The 18,902-nt window shown below is 40.5% G+C and overlaps 1 long non-coding RNA gene across 1 annotated transcript in view; it reads left to right on the forward strand.

Moving 5' to 3' along the window:
• Positions 1–574: 574 nt before the first annotated feature.
• The window catches only part of LOC128107082 (uncharacterized), a 90,447-nt gene continuing 72,119 nt past the window's right edge, over positions 575–18,902 (forward strand). Inside the window, exons 1-2 of the long non-coding RNA XR_008216949.1 lie at positions 575–675; positions 11,895–13,841. This is a non-coding gene — a long non-coding RNA (uncharacterized LOC128107082). The remainder of the gene's footprint in view (positions 676–11,894; positions 13,842–18,902) is intronic.

An 18,902-nucleotide genomic window follows, 5' to 3' on the forward strand; every position in this document is an offset into this window, starting at 1 on the left:
TGTCGCAGCTCAGTGCATCCTGCCTGAAGGGCTGTGGGGCCTGGATGCCGAGCTGGCCACTGACGTGGTTGGGGAGGAAGATTGGCATCAGCAGATTTTCAGGCTCAGCCCTAGTGTGGAAACAGATGCCCTAAAGCAGAACAGAATCCACCCTGATCAAGCTCTTGGCTGCTGCCACAGCTCCCATGGCCACCATCTGCTATCTTAATGCCTCCCCAGCCCCCAGTGACACTCCCTGCTTCTGGTAACCTTCCCTTGTGAGTAGTATCACTGATTTGGGAGACTGTAAGCTATAAATAATAGCTTTAGCAGCCTAACTCAAGCCAAGAGCAGATCCTTCCTCTCTAGGAAAGGGAGAAGTAGGCTGTTACCCTCATCTGTCTCCTTTCCCCTCTTCTCATCTGTCACTTACCGATTTCCTTCCCCTCCACCAGCTCCTAGTGCTGCCTTGGCTTACAAGTTGCATCCGAGGAACACCTCAGAGCTCTGAAGTTCTAACTCCCCATAGAGTGAAAACTTAAATTGGAAAAAAAAAAACTAGGAAGAGATCAGCACTTATTTTAGAAGGCTTCTTCTTTTTTTAAGACTGGCTTAGGTGCCAAGTACTATTAGCTCCTGAGATATGGTTGAGTGGGGTGCCCTTCAGAATGCTGCCCTTCACATCAAACAATCGAGGTAATTTGTCATACAGTTTTGGGTAGACTGCATGGATATCAATTAATTTCTGATCTGGCCTTCAGTGTAAAAGTACTAAAGCGTGGGGAGTGTTGGCTTTCAACAGGCTGCACTGAGGACAGCTTCTTCAGACGCTCTGCTGCGCTTTCGTTTGGCATGTACTTTTAAAATAGAGTTCAGATCTGGTTCTAACTTTAGGATGTCGAGCGTCTTAGCTGATCTGCTACCACAGAGCACTGTAGCCTGGGTGGCAGAAGGAGAAACATGCATTTCATACTTACAGAGTTGAGTCCAAGATCAAGGTGATGGCTGGCTTGTTTCCTGGCAGGAACTTTCTTCCTGGTCTTACAGATGGCTGATGGATGTCTTTCTGTATCTTCTCATGGGGGTGAGTGAGAGCGTGTGGAAGAGCAAAAGAGAGACACAGACACAGACACAGCTCCTTTGGTGCTTGTTAAAAACAAAGGCACTGTGATGGTTGATTTCCTTTATCAACTGGGCAGGATTTGGAATCTCCTTGGAGACATATCTCTGGGTGTGTCTGTCACTGTGATAGTATTTCCAGAGAAGTTTAACTGATGGAAGAACCACCCTAAATATTAGAGACACCGTTTCACGGGCTGGAGTTCCCAACTGATTGCTGATGCAGTGATTCCACATCTCACTCTTCTGTCCTCGTGTCTCTTGTACTCATGTCTTCGGTATCATGATGGTGTGAGCCAAAGCCAACTTTTCCTTGGATGCTCTTGTGAGGTTCCTAATACAAACACCAATCCTGTGATTAAGACTCCACTGTCATCTTTTCTATTTAGAGATATCAAAATAGAATATAATATAATGCCAAGTACCTTCACATTAGGAGTTTGTGAATTAACATATTTTGGGGGGGTAGGAGAGTAATAAGCACTTAGCCCATGGCATGGTACAAATTATTTAACTTCTCTAAACTTTGTTTTTCTTCATCTGTGGAATTCAGCAGTAACAGGAGCTGCTACTGCACGGTTTTAAAGATTGCAGGAAGCAAACTGTGCAAAGTTTCCAGAACTTGATAAAGATTTTGCCACTTGTAACTCCTTTCAGTTTCCTTTCCTTTCAGCAAGTTTTTATTCTAATAAAGGAGCATGTCATCCATAGTATCTTAGAATCATTAAAGTTTTGAGCAAATAGAGACCCCAGTAATGACTTTTTCTAGTTCCCTTGCTTCCAGATAATGAAATAATGCTGAAACTTCTCTGAGAAAGAAACTTCTCAGTGCTTTCTTGGCTGAATAGGGTCAGGAATCCAAGTGTTATTGTTGCCCGATTGTCGCTCTTTCAACAACCTTATTATGGTTCAAGTTCTAGTTGCTTTAGCTATAAAATCTGCCATTCCAGACTTCTCCTTTGGCAAAAGAACAGCACTTATGAGGTCAATTTAATAAAAAAAATTGTATCTCAGATAAAAATTGGGGACATAACAATCCATGGATAAGAATATCAAATTAGTAAGGTTTCCATCTAAAGCAAGTCAAATACGCTCTTTGAGGGAAAAAAAAAAAACTTAAGTTCTTACAGGCAAAGATGACTTTGAATAAAAGCATCATATAGCCCTAGAGATCAAGTATTAGTGAGATTACCATTGAATATTATACACTAAGCTTATGACCAGCAGGGAATTTGACTCTACCAATATGTGAAGGAATGGCTATTCAGAAATGGATGAAAGAGTGGAGGCTGTAAGAGTGTGGGATGTGGAACTACAAAGAGAGGCCAAAGCCAGATCTGTCCATGCAGGCTGTCTTCTAGAAAGGTGGAAAGCCACATCTTCCATGAGGCAGATGTGTTCCTCTCATAAAGATGAACGGACTTGAAGACACATAGTCCTAATTCTACAATTGGAGATGATGCCATGCTCATAAAGCCTCCAAGTTCCCTCTGTGTTTCTATGCTGTCTTCAGAAGAAGGGAGTTTGGCTGACTGTAAGAGACAGATGTAGGGGTCCACATAGACTTAACAAAGCTCAGAGTTGGGATTCTTTATTTATTCTCCAATATCCTTTGAACTTAAACCTACAATAGACATTGATTATTCTAAAAAGCATTGAGTTTTTTTCTTGCGCCTACAAGGTAACCTAAAGCAAAATGAAGTCCAACATCTCTGCCTTCACTTTAGGCACCTGCTTATCTTTGGGCATTGGCAGATTCACCATTCCAGAACATCTGTGTGGAAACTGGTGATGTTTACCTATTTCATCCTCCATCAAGCTTGCAGTCAACTTGTACTACAGGAACAGCAAAGTTTTATGAGACAAGTCCCCAGACTTGCCCAGGCTGTGCCCTGAAGCAGGAATAATCCTTAAGGTTATTCCCTCTAGCAGTAAGGTAGTCTTTGAGTTACTGTACAGAACCAGAAATGAGCTGCCAGGCCACACCTTGAACAGGACTGCTTCATAATGCACACACCTTTCACCCTCCAACAGTTCTTCCTCTGTTTCAGCCTGAAGCAGTACACCATGTCAGTATGTTAAAGGTGAACTTGGGGCCACTGGGTATCTTCATTTGCCATCTTCCCAAAGTGCCACATTGATGACTTTTTGGTAGTTTTTTTTTTTTTTACCATTCTTCATCTCTTTGATTATTGTATTGGGGTGAGTGGCTGAGCCTAGCTTTTTGGAGTTGCAGGAGTTGCAGCCTTTAGTCTAAAACTTTGCTAACAAATCCTCAGGAGGTGAATTTCGGGTGCCGGCCACATCAAATATCAGAGCCTGCAGAAAGGGTTTTCTTTCACCTAAGGCGAACCTCCCAAGTAAGTGTCACTTGAAAAGTTGGCTTGGCTCTAAACATGGTAGGTCTTCTGGTGACACTTGTAACTCGATCACCTCCTATTTTAGCGGTTCCTAGATGTAATCAGGGCAATGATTTATGTGGGGACTAAATGAACTACATTTCCTCCAGCTATGTCAAAGCTTAGTTCCAACCTATTTTTCTCATCTGGGCTCCTGCTCTACTCTCCCCTCCCAATTCCTGTTTTTCATTTCCATGGCTGCTTATGAGTCTACTGAATGCTGAAACAATGTTGAGAAAGTGAAATTTGATTTATCACCCACTAACCTTGCCTGTGTGTGATACAGTCATATCTTGAATGAAATGAAGTATTTTATTATGGAATTTTTTAAGAAATGAGTCATGCTTGGGTGTGTTTCCAAGCAGCAGTCAACTTAATAATAAATGTGTTTGTCTTTATGTAATATATTTGTCTTTATATAACATGTAACATAGATTTTTTTCTTAATAATATTTTAATTCATGATTATGCCTTTAGCAGGGACAGACTGTGACATAAGATCTTCCAGCCAATGAAGAGAAAAGATAAACTACAATAATACTGATGCAAGAGTGGCTTTTGTAACATCAGTTATATCCCTTTGCACATGTGTAACAGTTTGAATTTATCATGGACTTTGACCTTCATAACTACTTTGTGGGATAAACCTGAATAGCTTATCATTAGGTATAGGTGGAAACTGGATTATCTTGACATTAGTGTTTTGAGGGTGGTGGGGTGTGGTGCCGTGAGAATACTATGGGGGGTTCTGGAGTCATTGGCTGCTATCCATCAACTTGGCATCTAAGGTTTCTCTCAGACATATCTGCTATGTAGCAGTGATGGCATCCCACCAATCCAGATGACCAGAATCATGCTCCCTATCTATCAGAAAGGTCTTAATTTATTAACTGCTTTTGTTGAGAGCCTGTTTGGTGTAGATCATTATTATAGCCTCTAGAGAAGTATTTATAGACTTGATCCACACCTATGTACTTTTGGAAGTCACAGTGAATAACAAAACTGGCACTAAACACAGCTTCTCTTCAGGGTATGACAGTCACCATTCTAAGCATGGGCATACCAAGACCAATTAGACATATGGAACTCACAGTGTGACATCCCAATGATATGCCACGTAATTAAAAGTAAATAATGCAACCTTCCCAGCTTACCGTATGAAGTTTTCATGAAGGTTAATCATCACAATAGCTGTGAAGTTACAGAAACATATTTATACAAAGTGCTCTATACTTAAAGGGTACAGCCAGACAGTGACTAATCATTATAAATAGTAATGATAGTGGCTTCTATTTGTTGATGGTCTGCTATGTGCAGATCCCTTATCACAGATTTCTGTGATAAGTGATTTGATTTTACTCCTTACAACTCTATGCCAATAATTAATTGGGTTAATTGGTTATCTCAATTTCAAAAAAGCATTTTGAGTCAGAAAGATAAAGAGTTAATGTATACCATATGGGCAGAATATTGTGAGATAGGGATTTCAACTCAGTCTAACTTCATAGATTATTTTGTTTAGAGCCCGATGTTTAGTGAAGTTTTATCATCAAAAGGGGATAGGTTCTTTCATATTATCTGCAGTGTTTTGGGAGCATAAATTCCCAGGGAATTATATTAGTGCACAGTGGCATGGGACAGTACATGACATTCATTCCAGGCACCTTGAAAAGAAGGTGAATATCAAGGTAGAAGAACAAATGTTTGTCTCAAGTATAATACATATTTATTTCTTATGTAATATCCCCAAAGGATGTTTCTTTGTTTTTGTAGAATCCCACACATGTTAAGCATTCCCTCTTTAGCTAACCACATTCCCAGATCCTAAATGGTGCTTTGGATTGGTGATTACTAGTTGTGTGTGATTCAGGACCCTGACCCCTTCTATCTTGTGGCTTTGCCATCTTTGCCAAGGCTGGCAATTTCCAAGGTTGTAATGTCTGCTGCCTCAGACTGGTACATGGAGCAAGTGCAATGGTTGCTATGTGTGATAGTTCATGGGTCAGACCTGTGAGTGGCATACAGTCCTCACAACTCATTGGTTGGAGTTCAGTTTCATGGCCATGACTAACTACAAAGGAACTAACGAGTGAGATCTGGCTATGTGTGCCCAGGAAGAAGGAGCCAAATGCTTCATATCTCTTGCACCACGTGGTCTTCAACATTGAAATAATGAGAACCACAGTTAACCTGGCAGCATGAGGGCCTCCTGCAGAAGGAAACAGTCATTCTGGTGTAATAGCAGCAGACTGTCCTGAAAGTTTTGGCTAGCCAATTTTATGAAAAGAAGCAAGGAGGAGGGTGTGAGTGTTAATCAAGGTTAGGTCAGGAGAGACAAATTCTATCCAATTTGTATATCTAAGATTCTCTCTTCTCCACAAACTTAGGATATTCTCAATTGGTTTGTAGTTCATAATGTCTCTATATCTGACCCAGATTCCCAGTAAAGTATGAAGATACGCTTTCTTATGGAGTTTTCTTAGGGGTCATTCTTGGAGAGTGGTGGAAGGCTAGTATGACTGGGTTCTCATCTTTAGACCCACTGCTCCCTTAACTTTCAGAGTCAAAGGCAGAGGATTCATCATTTGGTGGGTAGAGAAGAAACGGGTGGTAGAGGGAATGAGTTGACTGTTGGGGCATGGATAGAACATGATATCCACCCACCCACTTTCATTTCTCTGTTCTTTTTCTTACTTCCCTTCACTCTGTACGACTTGGTTTTCTGAGAGTGGGTAGATCTCTGAACTCGTGGCTCCTCTCACTATTCTCTAAGTTAAGTAAGTGCATCTGTGGACATGTTTTATGGGAATTCCATGGGGAGATGAGTTCCCAGATCAGCTCTCCAAGGACTCCCCAGCTACAAATGAGTTAACAGGAGCTGGTACCTTTGCTTCTGCTTTCATTCTGTGTCCTCCCTTGGTTCTGTTTTTAGCTCTCTTGATTATAGAAATAATTTGAAAGAGGAATTCTTATACAATTTTATCTGTTGTGTAGGAGCTAGGGTGGCCACTAGTGTTACACCAGGCCGCTCTTCATTCATCTTTAAGACGTTTTAAAAATTATCATCATCAGTATGGGTGTGTATGTGTACACAGTGTGTGGGAGGGTACGTGGTGGTGTGCACACAGAAGCCAGAGAACACCTTGGAGGAGTCAGTCCTCTCATCTTTATGTGGGTTTTAGGGATCAGGCCATCACATTTGTGTTGCAAATACTTTTACCCACTGACCCACCTTGTCAGATCCCCCCAACTTTATTATTACCTTTTTATAACTTTTTAGTGTTTATTTTACAGATACATGTTATAGTATATAAAAGATGAAACAAAATTTTACAGAGTTTTCAAGTTCTTAAATATGTTTTTAGTTAAAATAGAATCCCATGACTTTCACTGTCCGTTTCCTCCAACCCCTCTCAGGCCTCCCCCACTCTCAAGTTAATAGCCTCTTTTATCATGGTTACATGTGTGTGTGTGTGTGCACAGAGCTAAAAATATAACACAAACTGCTGTTGTGTAGTTTGTGTAGGTGGTTTCAGGGCTGACCACTCTGCACTGGACAGCTGATAGGAAGGCTGATCCCTGGGAGAGGCTAATTCTCCACCCAGCAGTCCTTAGGTCCTTCTTTGTCTAGAGTTGAGGTCCCACAGAATTTTCTTAATCTTCATAAATTTTGGGGAAAAATTCCTATTTACAAGACTTCAGGAAATGATGACAGCCTCACATTTTTGGGACCAGAATTTTCAGGAGAAGTCAGGTGACATTGTCTCAGCCCTGAGTGAGATCCATTTTCCCATGTACATGGAACACTGCACTGGGTAAATTAGAGAAATTATCTGCTTACCCAAATAATTCTCTTTATACTCCTGAGGTTTTCAGTTTTAGATATTCACTAAGTTCATCATCTTCAAATACAGAAGACATTGTTCAGTGAGACTGGTGCTGGGGATGGGGCATTTGATCCATACTTAATAATGAAAATGAAGGTTCTCAACAGTTTTCCGTGGTAGGCATGAACAGATTTGATGGCACACTGAAAGAGATTGAGCATCTCAAGACAGCACAAACAAGTAGCTAGTAATTGGAACACAATTCCTATCACACTGTAGTGATGCTTCCCAGGGTGCATAACAACCTTCTGCAATCACCACGCTCCTCACTATAATGCTCCAGTGTTGCCCGTTTTGACTGGACTCATTGATTTCCATGACCTCATTCTTTTATATACTCGAAAGGCATGATCTTTTTGTGTTCCAGTGAACAGCCAGCCTTTATTTGGATCTGCATGGATTAAGTTTCTTACCTCTTATTCACAGTAAATTGTCCCCTGCTTTACAAAATCAAAAATAAAATATGGCAGCACACCCACACAAGGCCCACAGAACACGGTGACTAGCAGTCACTGACTGAGAACCAGTGTACCTCCAGCATCTGTTGATTTATATGAATAACTCTCCTAGGAAGTCAGTACTTGAAGAATGGTTTCTAAAAGTGCTGTATGTGTGGAGCTTCTAGAAGGAACTGAGTACACAAAGACAATAATAAAGAGCAGCTAGTAACACAGGATACTTGTATCACAGAAGAGCTTGTGTGTTGGACTTGCCTCCTCAGTAGATCTTGAAGCTCTGGTCCATGGTACCTATGATTATAACCTTATTGGGAAACAGAGTCTTTGCAGATATATTCGAGTTAGGATGAGATCATCCCGGACTATGGCAGGGCATACTTGAAGGACCCTTTAAGAGTGGCAAACTTGTTCAAAAGAGCATAGAAACACACAGGGAGAATGGCAACCACTGCTGGAGATGGAAATCAGAGCGATGTGGTAACGGAAGAATGCAGAGGATTGCCAACAACCGCTAGACTTGGCGGAAAGGCTTGGGACAGGTTCTTTCTCAGACTCCAGAAGGAACCAATCATACCAACATCTTGATTTTGGACTTGTGGCCTCCAAAGCTGTGAGAAACAAACTTTCTGCCATTTGAAGTCACTCAGTTTGTGGTGCTCTGCTGTGAGAGATCTAGAAATGTAACTGTTTAGATGAGTCTCTTCCATCAATGTAGCCTCTGTTAGGATTTTGCCTTGTATGGATATCACAGACCCCCTTGAAATGTCTGTTGGAAAAATTACTTCGGTGTCAAATTGCTCACATTTGAAATCAAGAACCACGGCCCTCCCCCTTCCTGGAATCTTAACAGCTCACGCTTTAGTAAAAGCATCACAATAATTGCTGTGGTTTCTCTGAAAGAATGTGTTGATAGGGGCTCATGGTTTTCTCTTTCCTTTTCAAATGCTGCAGAGCCCTTTCTTGTCAGTGCTATGGGGCTTCAGTCAAATGGCACTGTGAAGTCTTTTCAAAGACTAAAGACTGAAAAAAAGATCCCAGCCTGTAAGGAAGGAGACTAATAGACTTCCCACTTCCTCTTCACCCCAGTGTCTTCTCTTCCTTTGCTGGCAAGAAGTATGAAAGACAAGGAGACTTGTGCTTGGAAGGGATGAGTGGGGCGTGGCAGTACACAGCTCTCCAAGGGGGAGAGGCACTGACATTCTGTGGATTATGCCGATTTACTGGTTATGTCAGAAAAGGCTGTCAAATCCACTGAGCCTGTTGAAATCACCCCGGGGATCCCATAGCTGCCTTTGATATTTAGAATTGAGGAGGTTGAGGTAAACCCAGTTCAATTAAGCATGTGCTACTTTAATCAAATAAGGATTAAGGGCAGGCAAAGACAAAAATAGTACCTTTACTGATTTCTGAGAGATAATTAAATCAGATTTACTATGCACGGAGTGAAAGAATATTACAAGTCTATAAAAGAGGAGACCTTAAATTCAGCAACATTAAGTTAATGCTTCTGGATCAGCAAGGCAAAGAAATCCCCTCATTGTTGGGTGATATCAGGGAATCAGCATAGTTAGGAGCCATTAAAAAGATTGTCAAGAGTGAACAATAACTATTCTCAATCATTCATGCATAATAGGCCACACAGATACAAAAGAGTTTCATCATATAGTCTTTAAACTTAGTGCATAAAATACAAAAGTCCTCAACTCAAGAGAAGAAATCCACTCTGCCATTGAAAGTCTCGTTGAGACCCTTGTTGGCAATTTTACATAAATACATACTTAATATGTAATATAGTTGATGCCATTTCCCCATAAAGAAATCATGAATCTTTATTATCGGTCTATCTATCTATCTGTCTATCTGTCTATCTATCTATCTATCTATCTATCTATCTATCTATCTATCTATCTGTCTGTCTGTCTGTCTGTCTGTCTATCTATCTATCTATCTATAATGTATAATTTTCCTTGTATTGCAATGACTCTTCTGTGGTCTAGGTCTTGATGTCTGGGTGAGCTTTCACGTGGATTTGTGAAAGTTCCTTTTTTGTGTAATTCCCTTTCAGGCCTCCAAAAACCTATGATGTGGAGGCGCAAATTACTCAGAATTAGAGAATCTGAGCTTGCTTTACCCAGCAGGGCTGCGTAAGGAGATGATTTGGTCACAAGCATGTTTACCAGGTGTTTGGAAGGGTTTACACTTGGATATATGTGTGCTTTGATTTTGCAAGGGGGAGGTCTTTTGCCTCTCCCCTTGGCATGTTCCAAAAAGCCTTTTGAATAAACCTTCAAGGCTGTTGGGTAGTGATGCAGGCCCTCCTGAAGCTTTGCTGTGTTTCTGTCTTTCTTCTCATCATCCAGGTCTCTCTTTCTACCTAGTATTTCTTATCCCTCTCTCTCTTCCTCCTAAATCCCTAGAAAAGGTAGGAGATGGACTCCCCACTGACTCCCACAGATGGCACCGGTATGTGGGACTTAGGTACAAAGGGTAAGAGAGAGGGAGCACTATGAAGCAGGAGGCCATGCCGGTAATGAATTAACGAATTAAGTTGAGGTGGTGGTATTCTATTCTTTGTGAGTAAAATTGTAAATATAAAGCAAAGTAAAGTTAGGCTGCAGCAAGTATCTATCTCTGTCTATTTCTCTCTCTTTATTGATTTGGTAAGTCAGATTTAAAGTGATAAAAAAGTTTTGGTGAAGTTTGGAGAAGAAGCTTTAGGTCTAGGGATATGGTGAAAGTGTGGTGATATTGTGTTCCCCAAAATATTGTGCACCCTAATAAACTTATCTGGGGTCAGAGAACAGAAACAGCCACTAGATACAGAGGCCAGACAATGGTGGCACTCACACCTTTAATCCTAGCATTCCAGAGGCAGAGATCCATCTGGATCTCTGTGAGTTCAAAGCCACACTGGAAACAGCCAGGCATGGTGACTCACGCCTTTAATTCCAGGAAGTAATGGCAGGAAGCAGAAAGGTATATAAGGCGTGCGGACCAGGAATTAGAAGCCTGGATAAGCTTTTAGGCTTTAGAGCACCAGTTCAGCTGAGATTTGGATGAGGACTCAGAAGCTTCCAGTCTGAGGAAACAGGATCAGCTGAGGAATTGGCGAGGTGAGGTGGCTGTGGCTTGTTCTGCTTCTCTGATCTTCCAGCATTCATCTCAATACCTAGCTCCAGGTTTGTTTTTATTAATAAGACCTTCTAACAATTCGTGCTACATGAAGGTTTAATATAAAGTAATTGAGTAAAGTAGGTTTTCTCCAAGCATGGATAGGACCTGGGATGCAGAAAGCAGTGTCCAGAACCTAGCAGCCTCTGTGAACTTAGCAGTCTGAGCAGCTTCAGAAGCTCCAGAAGCTGCCAACAACAGCAGATGCTGAGCAAGCCAAGCCTTCCTGAAGCTTTCTTGTGTTTCTGTCTTTCTTCTCGTCATCCAGCTCTCTCTTTCCACCTAATATTTCTTATCTCTCTCTCCTCCTCCTAAGACCCCTAGAAAAGGTGGGAAAGATAGGAGCTAGACTCCCCACAGACTCTCACACTATGACATGTCCAAAAGAGATTTTTTTCTTTTTGGTCTTTTCCCTTTTCCTTGAGAGCTCACAGCAGCCTTCCTACCTGTTAATTTAACTTTACTGCATCCTCCTTACTTTGTGATTGACAGACTGCATCTTCCCATACAAAGTAATTGCCTAGAGCAAACTATCTCCTGTCATGGTATCCCTTACACAAAATACAAATCCTTCTAGATTTTCCCCTGGTTTCTGGTTCTTTGTAGAAGGTGAGGGAAGTTGGCATTTTGATATTCTTAGTGGAATGGAGGTAACTGGACTTACTTTCTACCAAGACAATCTAATAGGAACGAGTGAATTCTCCAAAAGACACTGTGTTGTATAGAGTGAGTTAGAGCCGCTACGGTACTCTACCCAGCTACCCAGGCAATAGTAAATATGTACGTATTTATACTTGACTTGTTATATTTATGTGTATTTATACCATTTTAAAGTTTGAATTTATTTCTATTCTTTTGAGACAAGGTTTCCTTTATCCCAGGTTGACTTTGGAATTCCTACATAGCTGAAGATGACTTTGAACTTGTGGTCCTCAAGATTACAGGCTTGTGCCACCACATCTGGGATCCTGCATGCTAAGCAAGCACTCTACCAGCTAAGTGACACCTTCGGCTCCTATGCAGCGGTTTTTGAGAATTATACAATTTTAATTACAATACAATTATATCATTCCTCCCCTCAGTCTTCTATTCCTTTCATGCTCCCCACCTCCACTCCTTCCCAAATTCATGGTCTCCTGTTCTTACACATTGTTGCTACATATACACATAAATGAATAATCATAGAAACATAACTTGCTGAGTCTATTCAGTGTTGCCTGCATGTATATGTCTTCTGCTGCTTTTTAATCGTACTTTGCAATGTTAATGCTTCGTTAACACCTCAAAATCAGAGTTTTACAAATTTGATATGAATTTTGAAGTATGTGAAGCATTTCTTTGAAGAGTCTCTTCTGGAAATGACTTCTCCTAATTAAAATGATTTCTTCTTTAGGGTTTAGCTGAGAAGGAATGAGGGCAATTCTACACATCAGGAATATGTCTGCTGACTTATGGAGTGTTTGCTCGTGGCTTGAAGGTGAACAGGTTATTAATTTGATAATTATTTAAAAGTTAGAAGTGCACAGGGAAGGATCGATTGGAATTACAGTAGGGTCACTGGCATTTTGATACAGTCAAGGGAGGAATCTCAGAGAGTCAATTGGCTTATGAGACAAGTAGGAAACGGAAGAAAAAGAGAATGAATTCATTTTTTATTTTATCTATTTTATCTTATTATATTATTATTATTATTTAAAACGAATTTTAAATTTAATTATATTTTAATTCTATTCTTCCCTTCCAACAAGTCCTTCCAGATTCTCTCCCCTTCTCTACTCACCAACTTTAAGTTCTTTCTAAAAAAAAACAAAACAAAAACCCAATACAACAACAAACCCCCAACCAAGAAAACAAAAAGAAAAACAAACAACAACAAAAAACCAAATACCAAACTATAACCCAATAAAAGCTCACAACAAAACTGTAGAGATTATTATATGTTGATCAGCGACTCCTGAACATGAGGCCTGCCCTGGAGTGGCTGAAATACCCAGTGTCACTTCATTGGAGAAAACTGATTTTCTCTCTCTCAGCAGGTACAAATGACAGTTAAGCTGTTAACCTTTACTTTAGTGGCTAAGTTTTCATTCATTCATTCATTCATCCATTCTTCATTCATTCTATCACATTGAAGTTGGACAGGATTGTGGTGGTATTGTGTTCCCCAAAATATTGTGCACCCTAATAAACTTATCTGGGGTCAGAGACAGGACAGCCACTAGATACAAAGGCTAGAAAATGGTGGCACTCACACCTTTAATCCTACCACGCCAGAGGTAGAAATCCCTCTGGGTCTCTGTGAGTTCAAGGCCACATTGGAAATGGCCAGGCATGGTGACACACGCCTTTAATCCCAGAAAGCGAGCCTTTAATCCCAGGGAGTGGTGGTAGAAAGCAGAAAGGTATATAAGGCGTGAGGACCAGAAACTAGAAGCATTTGGCTGATTAAGCATTTGGCTGGTTAAGCGTTTGGCTGGTTAAGCGTTCAAGCTTTCGAGCAGCAATTCAGCTGAGACCCATTCTGGATGAGGACTTAGAGGCCTCCAGTCTGAGGAGACAAGACCAGCTGAGGATCCGGCAAGGTGAGATAGCTGTGGCTTGTTCTGTCTCTCTGATCTTCCAGTGTTCACCCCAATAACTGGCCTCGGGTTTGATTTTATTAATAAGAACTCTTTAAGATTCATGCTACACAGGATAAACCAATAGAAGGAAAAGAGCCCAAGAAAAGGTGCAAGAATCAGAGACCCACTCATTTGTACACTCTGGAATCCCATGAAAACACTAAACTGGCAGTCAAAATGCAGAAAACCTGGTGCAGGCCCATGCAGGTAATAAATTTAAATCCTCCAGGAGAGGTCTTTTTTAAGACTTATAAATCAAAACCAAAAGTTGTAAGATTTTATATGTGGTTAATACATGTTTTGCTGTGAATAGAGGAAAGAGTAAATTGTTATTTAGATATGGTGTATGGATATATATCTTGATCAAATACTAATGTAATTAAGTAGTTTAGCTTTTTTAAGTGATTGGTGTTGAAGTATGTATGTTAATATGAAAACACTAACATTTGTGGTAAAAAGCAAATATTCTAACTGGTTACGTTTTGAACCTTGATCTTTGTTGTTGTTAATAAGTTGTAGCTTGATACAATTCCTGGTGTATCTTTTCTGTAAATGAAACTTGCTTTCAGAAGAAAAAAAATGGGCAATTCAGCCCTATTGGTGAATTCAATATTGCATATTAAGGTAACTTATTTTTCTCTATATAATTTCTTTTAAACCCCAAAAGGTTATGTCTCTCTTACATGATTCAGAGCATGGTAGCATCCAAGGGAGGTCAGTTTCTTGTTTTCCTTTGCTCTTCGGTAGGAATTGTTACTTTACTACCTCAAGAGTGACCTTGTATGTAAGAATTATGGGCTGGTTCCCCCTCAGGTGTTGCTTTAATTAGGTAAAACTTTTGTCGACCATTAAAAAATGAAATCAGAGAATGAAAGGTCATGTTGGAGTCCAACATGAAAATCAACAGACTCTGCTTTGCTGGAATTTTCTTAAAAATTGAATGACCATTGCATTAATAAAGATTGCATGGTGTTGCAGGCAGTGATCCTTTTCAGAATATGGAATTCTCAAACAAAATTCCAACCGAGGGCTTTAATATCCAGATAATAGCTCTTGAGGATCTGGAGGAGGTCTGTCCGAGAAACTGCTGCATCAAAAGAAGAACCAGCTCGTAGAAGAGACCTCCTGCTAGAGAAGATTCCTCCCATCCTTACCTTGGCCAGAGGTCACTGGGCTTCTCTCTGTATTCTCCTACTGCCCCACTTTCTCTGAGTTCCCTGACATCTAAGGGGCTGATTGCTAGCCATTACCCTTACAAAATCTCCCTGGAGTAGGATAATATTATCAACATTTTACAGACAAGGGAACATATGCCAGCAGCTGGCAATTATAAAGAAAATGACAAAGCAGAGATTTTAAAAAAAGTTTTGTTCTGTTCTTAGTTACTTAAAATGGCCCATGATATTCATTTGATTAATCCCGGAGTAAATGGTGTGAAGGTCCAGAAATATCTAGAAAGTTTCAGAAAGAAAAGTCTCTGTCTATCCCACAGAATTTTTTTTCTTTTAGTCTTAAAACATTTTAGTGGGGGAAATCACTAATACTTTCAGAGAAAGAAGTATTCCCTGTATCTGCTCAAGTATGTCTTAACCCAGAGAATGGAAAACCAGGGACTTACAGAATATAAGAGGGTTCTGTATGGTTATTAGAAACAGTTTTATAGAGTCAGGTTTATGCTGAATGGGACAGAAGGTGTGGCCGTGAGCAAACGTTGAGAAGCCTTGCACTGCTCATAGACGGTATGAGTGTTTATACTGGTCTATATCACAAATTACTTAGGTCAAGGTGAGGGTTGATTGCCAAGAGATGTTCTAGCAATTTGCCATTCAGGATATGTTTGTAGCCACCTTAGAATCAATCCTTCCTCCCTCCCTTCCTTTTTTCCTCCCTCAGTCCCTCCCTTCCTTCCTTCTTTCCTCCCTCCTCTCTCTCTCTCTCTCTCTCTCTCTCTCTCTCTCTCTCTCTCTCTCTCTCTCTCTCTCTCTCTCTCTTCCCCTCTAGGTCACTTGTTAAAATCCAGGGCAGGGAAAATACAACTGTGTAATATTAAATCTCAGAGCAGAAGAGAGATGATAAACACTGAAGAGTATAGAAGACCAAGTCTATTGTCAACTTATTTCTTTCATCTGGCACTTACATAAACTTCACAAACTCACAAGTCTCCAAGCCTCAGTGATGTCTTCGTAAAACACCCCATCATCTTGGATGTTTTGAGGAGTAATTGAGTTCAGTGGGTGAAGATGCTATACACCGTAGAAGCTAGAACTATATTGGATGCTTTAGTCTGACCTGGGATTATGACACAATCCTTTCAGATGATGTCAGATCTCACCATTTAGAATTACATTATAGAGACATCTATCTAAATAGCAGTGTATAAATGTCCTGATGTTTCTGTGGGTTCATAATTGGCAATTATTTCAACCCCTCCTACTTTGTATGACAGCCGCAAAACCATTCAAAAGGCTATCTCATGTTCTGTTTGTCAAAGCATCACTTTCACAGCTAGGGCTTGGTATATTGAAAGTTTTCCTGTTTGAAAATGATCAGGTGTTAGGAGAAGCACGGAATGTGCTACCGTTTTCTAGAGGTTAATAAGCCCTTTCTGCTCCTGTGTTTTCTTCAGAAAACGTCACTTCACTGGAGCCTGCTTCTCCAAATGAAGCAGAGATTGAAATGTCACACCAGCATGATCAATTAGATGATGCAGAACAGAGAGGCACTTTGCCACCTGACCTTAATCCACAGGGCAAGAAGAACTGAATGGAGGAGACTGACTCCAGATACTCAATGGGAGAAGAATCAGCAAAGCATCGTTTAAACAGACACAAAGCAGTATAAACCTTGAATCACGAGACAAACACACACACACACACACACACACACACACACACACACACACACACACGCACACACACACACACACACACACGCACATGCACATACACACACACACACACACACACACACACACGTGCGCGCGCACACACACACACACACACACACACACACACACACACACACACATATACATACTCTCGCTCCTTAAGTTGAGTGCTTATTATGGTGTGAACAGGTTCACATATTTGTTCAATCCTGTGAGGCAAACAAATGAAATAGATATCTGTAATAGAAAGACATGCTAGAAAAGGGAGCAGGTAAACTTTTTTTTTTTAAAGTTTGGGTTTGTATCATTTAACTTATTTAAGAAATGAGACAAGAAAAAGATAAATGTAAAATAAATGCAGTCTGTAGAGTGTCCTATGAAGAAGACAGTAGCTGACAACTTGTAGGGGGCATGTTATCTGTCTTACCCATATTTGAAGGCTTGTCACTGGAGAGGGGTTAGACATGCTTCGGTAGGAATGACAGAGAAGATTTGACTTAGTGTAAGGAATGGCTTCCCACTCTGAGACACTTCTAGACTATCCTTGCAAGAGCTCTGCTCAACTCCCTGCTGCTGGCTAGAGTTGGAGAGGAATTCTGACATCCAGAGGATCCTGGGCCTTCTATAATAGACCTTCTCTGAGACTTTCTGTCACCTTTAAGAGGCTTGGAATGGTCTTGGAACCCATTCAGGTATAAACCTTCATGAATTTGGGCTTCATAGACTTTGATAAGATTAATGCTTCTCAGCAATTTTATGCACACTGCAGGCTGGGGGATGGTTGCTGATATATTTAGATTATGGGCAGCTGGTGTTAGCTAAGGGATTTATTGGCTTAGTCATCCTTAGTAACAAAGATATGAAGTGTCTATCCCTAATTATTAGTTGATATCTACTACCTTGGCTCTTCAGTTTTAGATTTCTTTTTCCTTTTCCACTCAAACACAACTTAACAGGAAGGTATTGTGGTTAGGGATCTGCTAACTCCTCCCAAACTAGTAATTTTCTAGAGTCCATTGATGGTTGTGTCTATTTGTGGAGTTCAATTTTGAGATATCAGTTTATCATAACTGAGAAAAAATAGCAGAAGGCTCAGAGGAAAAAACCATGGGAACAATGAATGCCTAGGAAAGTGAGATGAGAACATGTACCCTGGGAGGCAGGGTTGGGTAGTGTTTGATTTTTCGAGACAGTCTCACTGTGCAGCCCAAGCTAGCCTGGAACTTGCAGTGATTCCCCTGCCTTGGTCTACCAGTTCTGGAATTACAAGCATCAACGGTAATGTTTATACTTGTTTTCCAAGCAATTTGCTTAGTGTAGCTATTCAAATATGAAAACATGGGTGTTGATCAGCTGGTGTACAAGAAACTGTGATTTTTTCAGCTTACTAAGTCCAGTTCTTTACAGAGCATTTTCTATGGAGACACACGAGTGGGAACTTCAAGATGGCCACATAGTAGGCACTCTACATTTAACAAACATTCTTAGGGTGAAATTCAATTCACTGCTAGTTTCAACATAAGCATCATGCTGATAACAACGATCATTAAACTTTAAAACATGTTTGCAAGGAACACTGTGCCATCTTCATTCAAGAACATCTTTTAAATTGGATAGCTAATTATCTATTTAGACTGAAAGTAGAGGAACAGTTTGGAGTACTCTCTGTAAAAGCACCCTGTTCCTGATTTCACTTTTGTGCTGTCCTTGAGTGCTTGCAAAGCACCAAGTCCACGACTCAGGAGTGAAGTAAAAAAATGTACATAAGATGAAGAGAGGAAAATGAGCTTCTCATTTGAAATCTCGATCTTTCTCTACGAATGAAGCTTACATTAGTCTTGATTTCATATGAGATTCCTGATAAAACATTACCTCACCCACTTCTACCATGCCCGACATGAGCTGTAAACCTGTGATAGTTCCTGTGGGAAATGGATTCGAAGGAAGAGACGATGGGATAAAGATTTGGTTTTTCTTTGAAAAGCAATGGCATAGGAGATACAGTGTTTCAGAACAAATGGTGCTGACAGGAATTGATAGTTTCCAGGTGGAATATGATCACAATTATACTGTTGGAGAAACTTCACGTGTCTTGTTTCTTTCTGGCTGATGAGTGCTATACTAGAGTACCCAGCTCCCTCACTCCCCTTCTACCTGACACCTTCACCTCTCTCTTACTCACAGCTAGGATATTTAGGTGGTGTGCACCTTACATATGCCTCCAAATGTTACTACTGGTCTTCTCTAGGTAAGACACTGCACAACTGAGTTACATCTCGGCCCTTCGTTATCTATTCTGATTAGCAAAACCCAGACTTCCTGTTCACACAGGGAAAGTATGTAGCGTGTCGGTGAGATAAGTTTCAACAGATGTTTTCTTT

The sequence above is a fragment of the Peromyscus californicus genome, unplaced genomic scaffold (genome assembly GCF_007827085.1).
Source record: "Peromyscus californicus insignis strain IS unplaced genomic scaffold, ASM782708v3 Scaffold_12__1_contigs__length_115047231, whole genome shotgun sequence".
NCBI classification, from domain to species: domain Eukaryota; kingdom Metazoa; phylum Chordata; class Mammalia; order Rodentia; family Cricetidae; genus Peromyscus; species Peromyscus californicus.